Consider the following 10,137-nt stretch of genomic DNA (forward strand, 5'->3'; position numbering starts at 1 on the left):
ACGCTCTCACAGCTCTTCAACAAAAAAAAAATAATAATAATAATAAAAAAAATGTTATAATATTATTATACTGCCGATGCGATGTCAATAACAATAATAATAATATTCCACAACGTGTGAATAGTTAGCGGGATACTCGTAAATATCGATTCAGCCAAGCATGCTTACATCATAATCGATACTTATGTCTGACTGATGATGATGATGATGATGATACATATTATAATGATAATCGTATTTCAAATTCGTCGTCGTCGTCGTCGAACGAGGGGGACGGGATCTGGAATAGATAGCACGCACGCAGATTTTCTAGCACGCCCAAAGATTACTATCAATTGATATTAAATAGCTGGTACCTATTACGGAATAGGATATTATTTTATCACGTTTGTCAATACCACGTTGTGGGTGGTATTTCAGTGATAACTATATAATAATACATTAGTACGAAAGATTATTTGGATAATGTTAATATACTACTGTCAAGGGTGTCAATACAATACTTGTAAATCTTGAAGTAATATTTTATTCCAGACTTTCTTTCAACGAATGTATAAATATTATGTATATAAGAAATACAGCTTCTGTAAAAATTGGGATTTTTAAGTTATTTAAGAAATGAACTGTACAAATAATTGTTATGAAAAGTAATGTATTACTCATTTCACCGTTCTTATTTTGATTATAATATACTGCTTTCTACTTACTTGGAATCCATATGTGGTAAACAGACTGAAAATCTGAACTAAAAGCAAAATTATTTGTATGATTTCAATGTTATGTTTATACAAAGTTTCTCATTATCCGTAAGTATAACGATACAGTCCATTCTTTGATATGAAAACACTAGAACAACGATTTATGCAACTTAAATTCGAATTTTTGTAAAAAAACATTAAATAATAATATGATGTGTTTTATGCTGTATATTTTAAGAATGATATGTACCTGGTCGGGTGGTATTGCTCCGAGTGCCCAGAGTGCCTGCACATAAACACGACCTCCTGTTAATAACCACATATCAAATTAATTCATTGTACTAATTTTATTATATGGATTGTAAACAATAATTAATAAGCATAAAAAAATATTTTACTTATTAATATATGTATCATAAATAAAATAATATATTTTATTTGTTTATTATTTAATATTTTATATATTTTATACATGTTTAATAATTAATTATCATCATTTTTTTGTTGCCTAATGTGCATAACAAAATGCGTTCCAATGTGTTCAAAGTTCTAATGTAAAGATAAATATCCAGAGAACACCAGCACGACGGGAATATTTTTTGTTTTCCAAAAAGTTATTTCTACGTTTAAATTCAGTACACAAAAAATGGTACATTTAACAAATTTTATATTTGTTCTACAATATTTATAAAAACACATAGGTACTTCATTAAACGATTGTTTTAACTTAGTACGTTTTTGATTGGGGTTCTACATTACGTTAATTTATATAGGTAATGTACACTTCATTGTTTAACTGAATACCTAACAACCATTGCTGAATTAATTTTAAATTTATCCAAACCAGACTGGGCGAAAAGGGAAAGGTAATTATTGAGTGAAACAGGTCCCGCCCACGGCGTAAAAGTTGTTATCGATCGCTAACAATAAATTATCACACGGCGTGATTATTACTTAGATATGTCATATCACCTGCAGAAAGTTTTGATAAAAGAATATTGAAAATATTGCTAAACCTATTATAATGGGTACGCGTTATTTATAAATAATCGTCCTAGTGTGAATTTCAGAGCGTTTTCGTTTAAATCCCGTAATGGTGAAATACCATTCGAAATTCGAATAAATTCGTCTGAATGCTCGCGATGTGTTTATTTTCTGACGATATTATTATTTTTTTATTTATTTAAGTCTGTGAGCAAAAAATTGCCATCCCTCGCGAATTGCATTTACGTACTCGTCACGTTTTTATCTTTGCTTTTATGTGAAACGGCCACGCGCAAACTAGCTATATTATTTTATTGGGTATTCGATTTTTCAATACTTGTGCCTGATTGTACGTATTTTTTTGAGGTATTGGCACGAATTATGATCGAAAACGAGCTAAACGCAATTGCGAAAATAATTATATGACCATCATTGACTGATTATTTATTACCGACTGGGAAATAAAATAATACCACCGCCGCTAGTATAATTAAAATTCCCTTGAAAAGCCGTCGATTAACCGCAACCATATTATATTATACGATCAAAATGAAATTATTTTATCTCCTCACTAATCACATCCGCAAGATCAATGGAGGATTTACATTTTTAAAAAAAAAAATTCTCTTAAATTACTTACAATGAATGTAACAGTTTAATAATTTATGAATTAATATAGACGTACTATAATATACTCGTATTATAACGTCGTCAAATTTCCCAAATGCATATTATAATTTTTAAAGTGACTTCAAATTAAGCAATATTCCTATTGTAAAACAATGCACAAAGATGGTACATCGTGGTCGAACATACAACCTGAAAAAGAAATAACTAGTACCTACTAATTACTAGTACACACTACACGAGTGATTCAATATTAGTATATGATATAGGTAGATATTACGTTAAATTGAAGACAAAATAATTATCCACAAACTAAAATTAAAACTTCGACTGGGCCAATTTTGTGTTTATTGTGAAATCACGTGAACCAATGTAGAAAGATGGTACATCGTGGTCGAACATACAACCTGAAAAAGAAATAACTAGTACTAATTACTAGTACACACTACACGAGTGATTCAATATTAGTATATGATATAGGTAGATATTACGTTAAATTGAAGACAAAATAATTATCGACAAACTAAAATTAAAACTTCGACTGGGCCAATTTTGTGTTTATTGTGAAATCACGTGTACCAATGTAGAACATGTTAGTAGTTGATTTAATCACATTAATATATTATAATAATACCATTGGCGTAAAGTAATTTATGATTTTATGAAATTTATTTTAGAATCAATAAAAAAAAAAACGTCACGAGCTTGCAATATGGACTCGATAGAAAATATTCATCGAATGTTAAAATACTGTGACATTTGTGTACTCACGCGCAGTCAAATACTACAGGTTAGTATTCATATTTACATTTGGATTAAAAGGGTTCTACTCACATGTAGTTGTTTAGTAACAATAAAATTGTTTTTAGAATGAAAAATTCCGTGATCACTGCAGCGAGACTGCATGCGAGAGTGAACACAATAACTATAACCGATTAATAATTACTGTCGTATATTGTAGACAGTCGTCACTGTAATATTATTTAATGTACACATAATATAGGTAGAAATTAATTTATCAATTTAGATATTAATATAGGTCAGGCCAATGAAGCAAGATGTGCTGAGGCAGCAATAATATTCTCCTTTATAACACCGCCGTACGCGCAGGCACGGGCAGTCCCGTTGTCGCTGAGTGATTCGGCGAGAACGCAGGTACGACGATCGAGCGTGTGAAACGTCGATCGTAGTACGGGCTAGGCAATCTGAATTTGCTAAGTACTTTATTTATGTTTGTTTTAATTTAATAAAAGTGTTTCCGACCTTAAAACCCGAGTTGAATATTATTTTTAAGTCTTCTTCGTTCTTACCTTTAATATTGGAACAGTGACACACATACCTATAATAGTCAATGAGGTTTATTGCAAACTAAACAGTGCTCTGGTTGTGGGGTCCTAATAGTCATTCCAATTTAGGAAACGGACGTAGAATCGACAAACGTATACCATCGTGCCTCAAAGGTTAACAGTGCTAATCTGAATTTATTCTAGAGACAGTCATTAGCTTACGAAGGTAAGGCGTATAGGAGGTTTTACCGTGTGTCACTTTCGATACCAGTGATACCACATTACCTACACCTTGTATCATGTTTTTCACCAGCGCCGTCTCAATAATGCAAAACGCACAACTGCACAAGTAAGTACCTATAATAATAGTTTTAAAAATAAATTTTAATTTATTTCAAATTATGATTCGATTTCATTCATATCTGTGTCAGCCAAAGCTTCTATTGTGCGAATAGGTTACGATTGTTTTTCAGATTTATAAACGTATTCTTTAATGAATATCCCTGATTATATTATGTAGAATACTAGATTATTATGATTACCCATATCATTAAGTCAAATTCGTTCACGAGGAATATGGAATTTTGGTACCTAATAGTTTCATATAAACTCGAAAACCAAAATTTGTACCGACGTGATATTATATTATAATTAATATGCGTAACCGTTTCACTTGTAGATCACTTCAAATATGAGATACAAATTTCAAATTTTTTTTTTTAAATTGTTCTCGAAGTCGTTTACCTGATGACTATTATTTCAATACTAAATATAATTCGTGTTATGAATAAGACGTTGATATGTTTACAGGCTTGTAACTGTATACCTTACATTCCATTAGCATAATGTGCGCATTTTACGCCGATCATAGTGTTAGTGTACACGAGTGTAATATTAAAGTCTTATTTACTAACTAATTCCATTTTATATAAGCTGTACAACCATAATGTGGGCACCTAATTCCTAATTATTATAATTCTCTGGCCTCGGCACTTTAATATTAACAACTTGACTGCCTATACGAACGCCTTCCGTATCATATATAGGTACGCACTTAGTAGCTATATGAACCCTGGCCAAGTATCACGATATGTGATACTCATGGCAAAATTGGCAAGTCTAAGTAAAATATGAAAGGCAATAATTTGCGCAAGTTTGACGTGTATCACATATATGTCACGATACACCAGACTGCAGCGAACTCATAAGCTTACGTATTATTAATATGACTCCAAAAATCACAATTTCAACACTAATTATTTTAACAGTAATAATACTAATAGAAAAATAAATTCCGATTTTTAGCTGTGAAATGATATTATGCAAATAAGAAACAAATATTAACAATGAACCAGTTGACTTTTTTCGAAAAACTGAACGATCATTTCAGTATAAAAAATGGGTAAATGGAATTTATCCCGAAAACAACAACTTATCATAAAAAAAATATTACCTTCAACTTACCGTCCGTCCGTAATAATATGACAATGCGCATTTAAATACAAAAACTCTGATTTATACGAATGGCACTGAAGTGGATATTTTTAAAACCCACAGATACATAATATAATTTAGTAGGTAGGTAGGTACCTTATAAATTATATTTTTATGTAACTTTTTGATGTTTAATTTTATCCGATTAATATTCACTGCGCAACGTTGCAGATTTCGATCTCGATGTAACCAACACACGCGGCGATCAAACGTTTTACGGAAATCATTTATTCTCTATAATCCACGGTATTACTTTTTCTGTTCTATTGAAGCGTATTTGGATTATAAAACTATACAAGTCTGATGCATTTTTTATTAACGATTGTACTTTTCGGTTTTCACGTCATGATGTATTATGTATTGAACGTCAAAAACGTAACACTTGTCAAATCTGCGTAGTAAATTATTGATATTAAAATCAATCAAAACGTATATGGACTGCGGAATACTGAACACAACCACGGTAGATGACAGCCTTATATTGTAATGGTTATAATATGACCGTATAAATAAATGTTGTGTTCAATTGGTTTCAAAGAAATTCAATGATGAATATTACAAATTATACAATTATTATTGTTATGAATACGCAGAGATACGATTTTCCAAACGTGAGATAAGATTTTAAATTATAATAACAGAAGCAATATGAAACCTAAATAAGTAATTGTTTTTAATATTATTGTTGAGTGAGTACAATCAATAATAAATTGTCATGTTTATTGTAAAGAATAAATTAGTTTCCACAACAAAGAAAAAAAGCATTCGAGAGATGATAATTTTTTTTGATAAATACGACGATTGTAAAACAATATTATCAAAAATTAACGTTAAACTAATATGATGAAGGTACTTTTCTCCACAAGATGAATCTAAATCAAAAGTTCTAAATTTTTTCCTAACACTTTGTTACATTTTCAAGAACATTATATGCATATTGTTTTTTAGCTACTGAGTTAATGTAAGCTAATAATGTGTAGGTATTTGAAGTCTTATTTAACAAATACAAAAATAAATAATAATAATATTATGTAATATGAACGAGAACTTACCTAGAATAATGATTAGGTACCTTTGAACGGTTAAGACAAACATAATTTCAATATGCATAGCTTTATATTGCTATTTACCGGACGTGTATACTTGTGTTCTCCGATCGAACAGATAAATTCGTATTCATCGAATTGGAAATCATCATAATAATATAATACAATTTTAATATATTATTTAGTCATCGTATAAGTGTACTTACTGTACCTACTTAAAATGATACCTAGAACGAGAACATTTTTTTTTTCATTATTCCATGTAAAAGTAAGTACATACAATAGAATATGCATAAAAGCATTATTAATAAGTATAATATGGTATAAAATAATATTTCAATAATATATTAATATCATAATATTTGTGTAATATTATAATTTTTTAAGCAAATACAAGAAACATTGCTAAAACACAAGTCACAACTAAGTATGCAGGTACATAAGTGAAAATGTATTTAAAAAAAAAAAAGGCATACAGATCATATAATTGTATCAAATTATACCGTCTATTACTCGTATATCGTTTAATTATAATTAAAATTTCACAAAATTTTGTCAACGGGATGTATACGAAAAGCTTGTATGTATATATTTTCACAATATTATACGGTATTAATCTTTAATATTTTAATTTTATTCTCTGAATATCCGAATTTTACAAATGTTTACCCTTTTACATAATTTATTAAATTGTGTAATAAATAAACGATATTTTTTTTCCATTTAGTTTCGCTTACTTTTTTTGAGCACAATCTATATTTTTAATTACCATATTACAAAATATATGTATAATGTATAATGTATAATTATAATAAATATAATGTATATTTATTTTTTTTTTGTAAAATTCGATTTGAAGAGTTTTATCATTGGATGGTCGCCTTATCATTTTATTCTGTAAAAATTTTCAAAATTTTCTAAAATAAAAAAAAAGTCGATTCTCTATTACTGTTTTTAAAATACGTTTATTATTTTAAGGAATTTATATGTTACCATAATATATGTATAATAACATTGAAAGTTATTTATATTTTATAGTAAAATGTAGTAAGCAAAATCATATTATTAAGACTGTTGAAATGACAAATATAATATTTATATTCATTGGCATAGTCAAAACTTTAATTCATTCAAAATCATTATTATTAATATTTACTTTTTTAGCATCTAATTATTTACGATAAAATAGAAATATTCTTTGACTACAAATGTCAATATTTTATTACTTGAATATACCAAATATAATTAATATATATAAAGTGTTTAAGTTTATAAAATATCCAACCATCGATTATCACGTGACTGTAAAACTACAGACTGATAAACAGATTCATAAACAAATTTGTTTGATTCCGCGGAGAAATAGCAATTCAATTTCCATTCCTCAGATTAACAAAAGGAACTCGATGTAATTTGAAAACTAAGAAACTTCTATCTATGGTATGATTACATTAATTGTATGTAACTTACAAGATATTAAGAGAAAATAATGAAAATACGAAGTGTTTGTAGTATAAACCTTAAACTATAATAAATATGATGACCCACACCTATACTATATAGTAGAGCAACACCCACCTACCCGCTTTTTTTAATATTGCAAATGTATTTACTTTTGTGCGATATTAAAGGTTATTGTCTGCTCATCAGTATTTATGCAACATTCGGTGTATGCAAAAATTAAATAATATATAGATATTTAAAATAATATTTATAAAGTTTCCAGCAATCTACAGACTGCAGCTCGCTTAAAGAAATGTTTGACTACTACAAACAGCTTTGATTCAGTCTTTCCACCTACCACTGCAAATTTGAATGGTCCTCAGTCCTATGATTGGTCTCAGGTCTGGCAAAAAGTAAAAGGAACCTTTCAAACAAAATTCACCACTAGAATAAAAAAATAAAAATGATTTTGTTCCACAAATCGTTTCTCAGTATAATAGCACAATACGAGTCAGTGAAGAAGTCTCCATTGAACAATACTCCTTTGGAGTTCAATGATTTTTCTGAAGGGTCTATCAACGTTGTAAGCATTGGAAAGGGAAAATCGGCGGAAACCAGCAATATATTTTTTAAGAGGCTTTATTAACTTTACTGATCATTGCAGCTCAAGCCTATTGAGATGATTGGCATACATAACTTCTACTACAAATTTTCGATTGATCGTCTGAAATGATGACTGCAGCTAACCTAGATTTGTATATACGACTGCAGGTATAGACGACTGCACTTCCTTAAGGAGTAAAAGGTTAAATTTCAAACCTATCAACCGAAATGGATGAAGACAAACCAAAGAACTAAAGTGGGCTCTCATTGCTTCTCCACTAAAATGTTATCCTCCACAATACCTTTACAATTATTTATTATTACATACTTAGTTGTTTAATTAGTTATCTGTGATATCTCGTAAGAACTATAAATAAATATAATCTTGTAAAATATAAACGTATTGTCATTACATAATTTTCGGACAACACATTTCTGAGGAAATACAATAAATTGGAGAGAGAGAACCACTTTTATTTCAAAAACACAAATCGGACTGTCTGTCCAACAGGTTGCCTATAATGACACAATTTACCTATCAGACACTTTATTATTGGTTATAATATAAAGTGAAGAGAAAAATTACTTTACATTGGAATTTAGTAGTATTTAAAATTAGTGTTATAAAACTATAAAAGTTACGTATTCAAATCTTTAAATTAAGTAATAACTAATAAGGTAAAAATTATGAAATATTATCACATAACAGACAGTGACTTAATATTAATCGGAAATCACATAGAGTATAAATGTTTGTGTATTATATTTAACGTGTCTGACATTATTTCTAAACAAATTATTCTCAGGTATACTTAATCAAAATGAATGAGTTTTTTGTCCCTGCTGAACAACCAGTAATTATAATATATAGATTATACAGTCAAGAGTGATATTACAGGCTACATGGTCATGTGCGTATGCATTTTTAATTTTTTTTTAAATCAGTTAGGTAATCCAATTTTATTTTAATTTTTATTATTGGATAATTTAATTTTGTTAAATTTTTGTTTATTGTTTTTTTTTTTTTTAATTATTTGTTTGTAACTATAACTCATTATGCAAGAGTAATGTAATTGTGTCGAAAAAATTTAAAAAGCTACCTAATTTACTGAAAAAAAAAAACAATTGTTTTTAATATAAACATTATTCCACCGATTTTATTTATTGTAAAATATGTCACACGCTTATCTACATAAATCCATTAGCACAATTTCAAAAAAAAATTGAATTCGCATAAATCCGATAATAAATAAAATCGTAAACGAAAATTGCTAAAAATCGCAAAATACCTAAATTAAAACACGTGAAAAAAACTCAAATTATTTCCTCGTTATTACTAAAGAAATATATATTCATATAAAATTGTACAATGTTTCAGAGAAGTGGAACTGACTGCTATATTATAAGACATTCGAGGTCCAATCAACTAATGCTCAAATTTTCTGCGTGGAATTGTTGGTTGTTAGTGGCCAAGGGGTGAGGGAAGATTACAAAAATACGTATAATTTATTTCACAAGTCATTTACTCCACTTCTCTATTTTAATTAATCAAGGGAGTAGGGACGTACAGAACGACGCGCTCTGCGCTTGCTTTCACTTTAGTTTGAAAATATGGGTATAGTTTTGCTTTATATTATTATACTTATCAAACAGTTATAATTTAAGACAAAATTGTCAAAAATAAATATAAAATATATGCATATTATTATATTAATATAAATAATAACGAATGATAAAATTATATTATAGCATTGTCGTGATATAATATTATGATATTTGGTTGACATTTATAAAGCACCTATGTGCAGCGTTATAAAGTCATAAAATACGATAACGCTCGATCACCATCACCCGGTTAATTATTAATTATTATAGTTATTACTAACCCCGTAGGCACTTATTAGATAGACAATATTTGTGTGTGTGTTTCGTACTTCAAACTTGGTATCCGAGTCT

Source organism: Acyrthosiphon pisum, chromosome A2, assembly GCF_005508785.2.
Source record: "Acyrthosiphon pisum isolate AL4f chromosome A2, pea_aphid_22Mar2018_4r6ur, whole genome shotgun sequence".
In the NCBI taxonomy this organism is placed as follows: Eukaryota; Metazoa; Arthropoda; class Insecta; order Hemiptera; family Aphididae; genus Acyrthosiphon; species Acyrthosiphon pisum.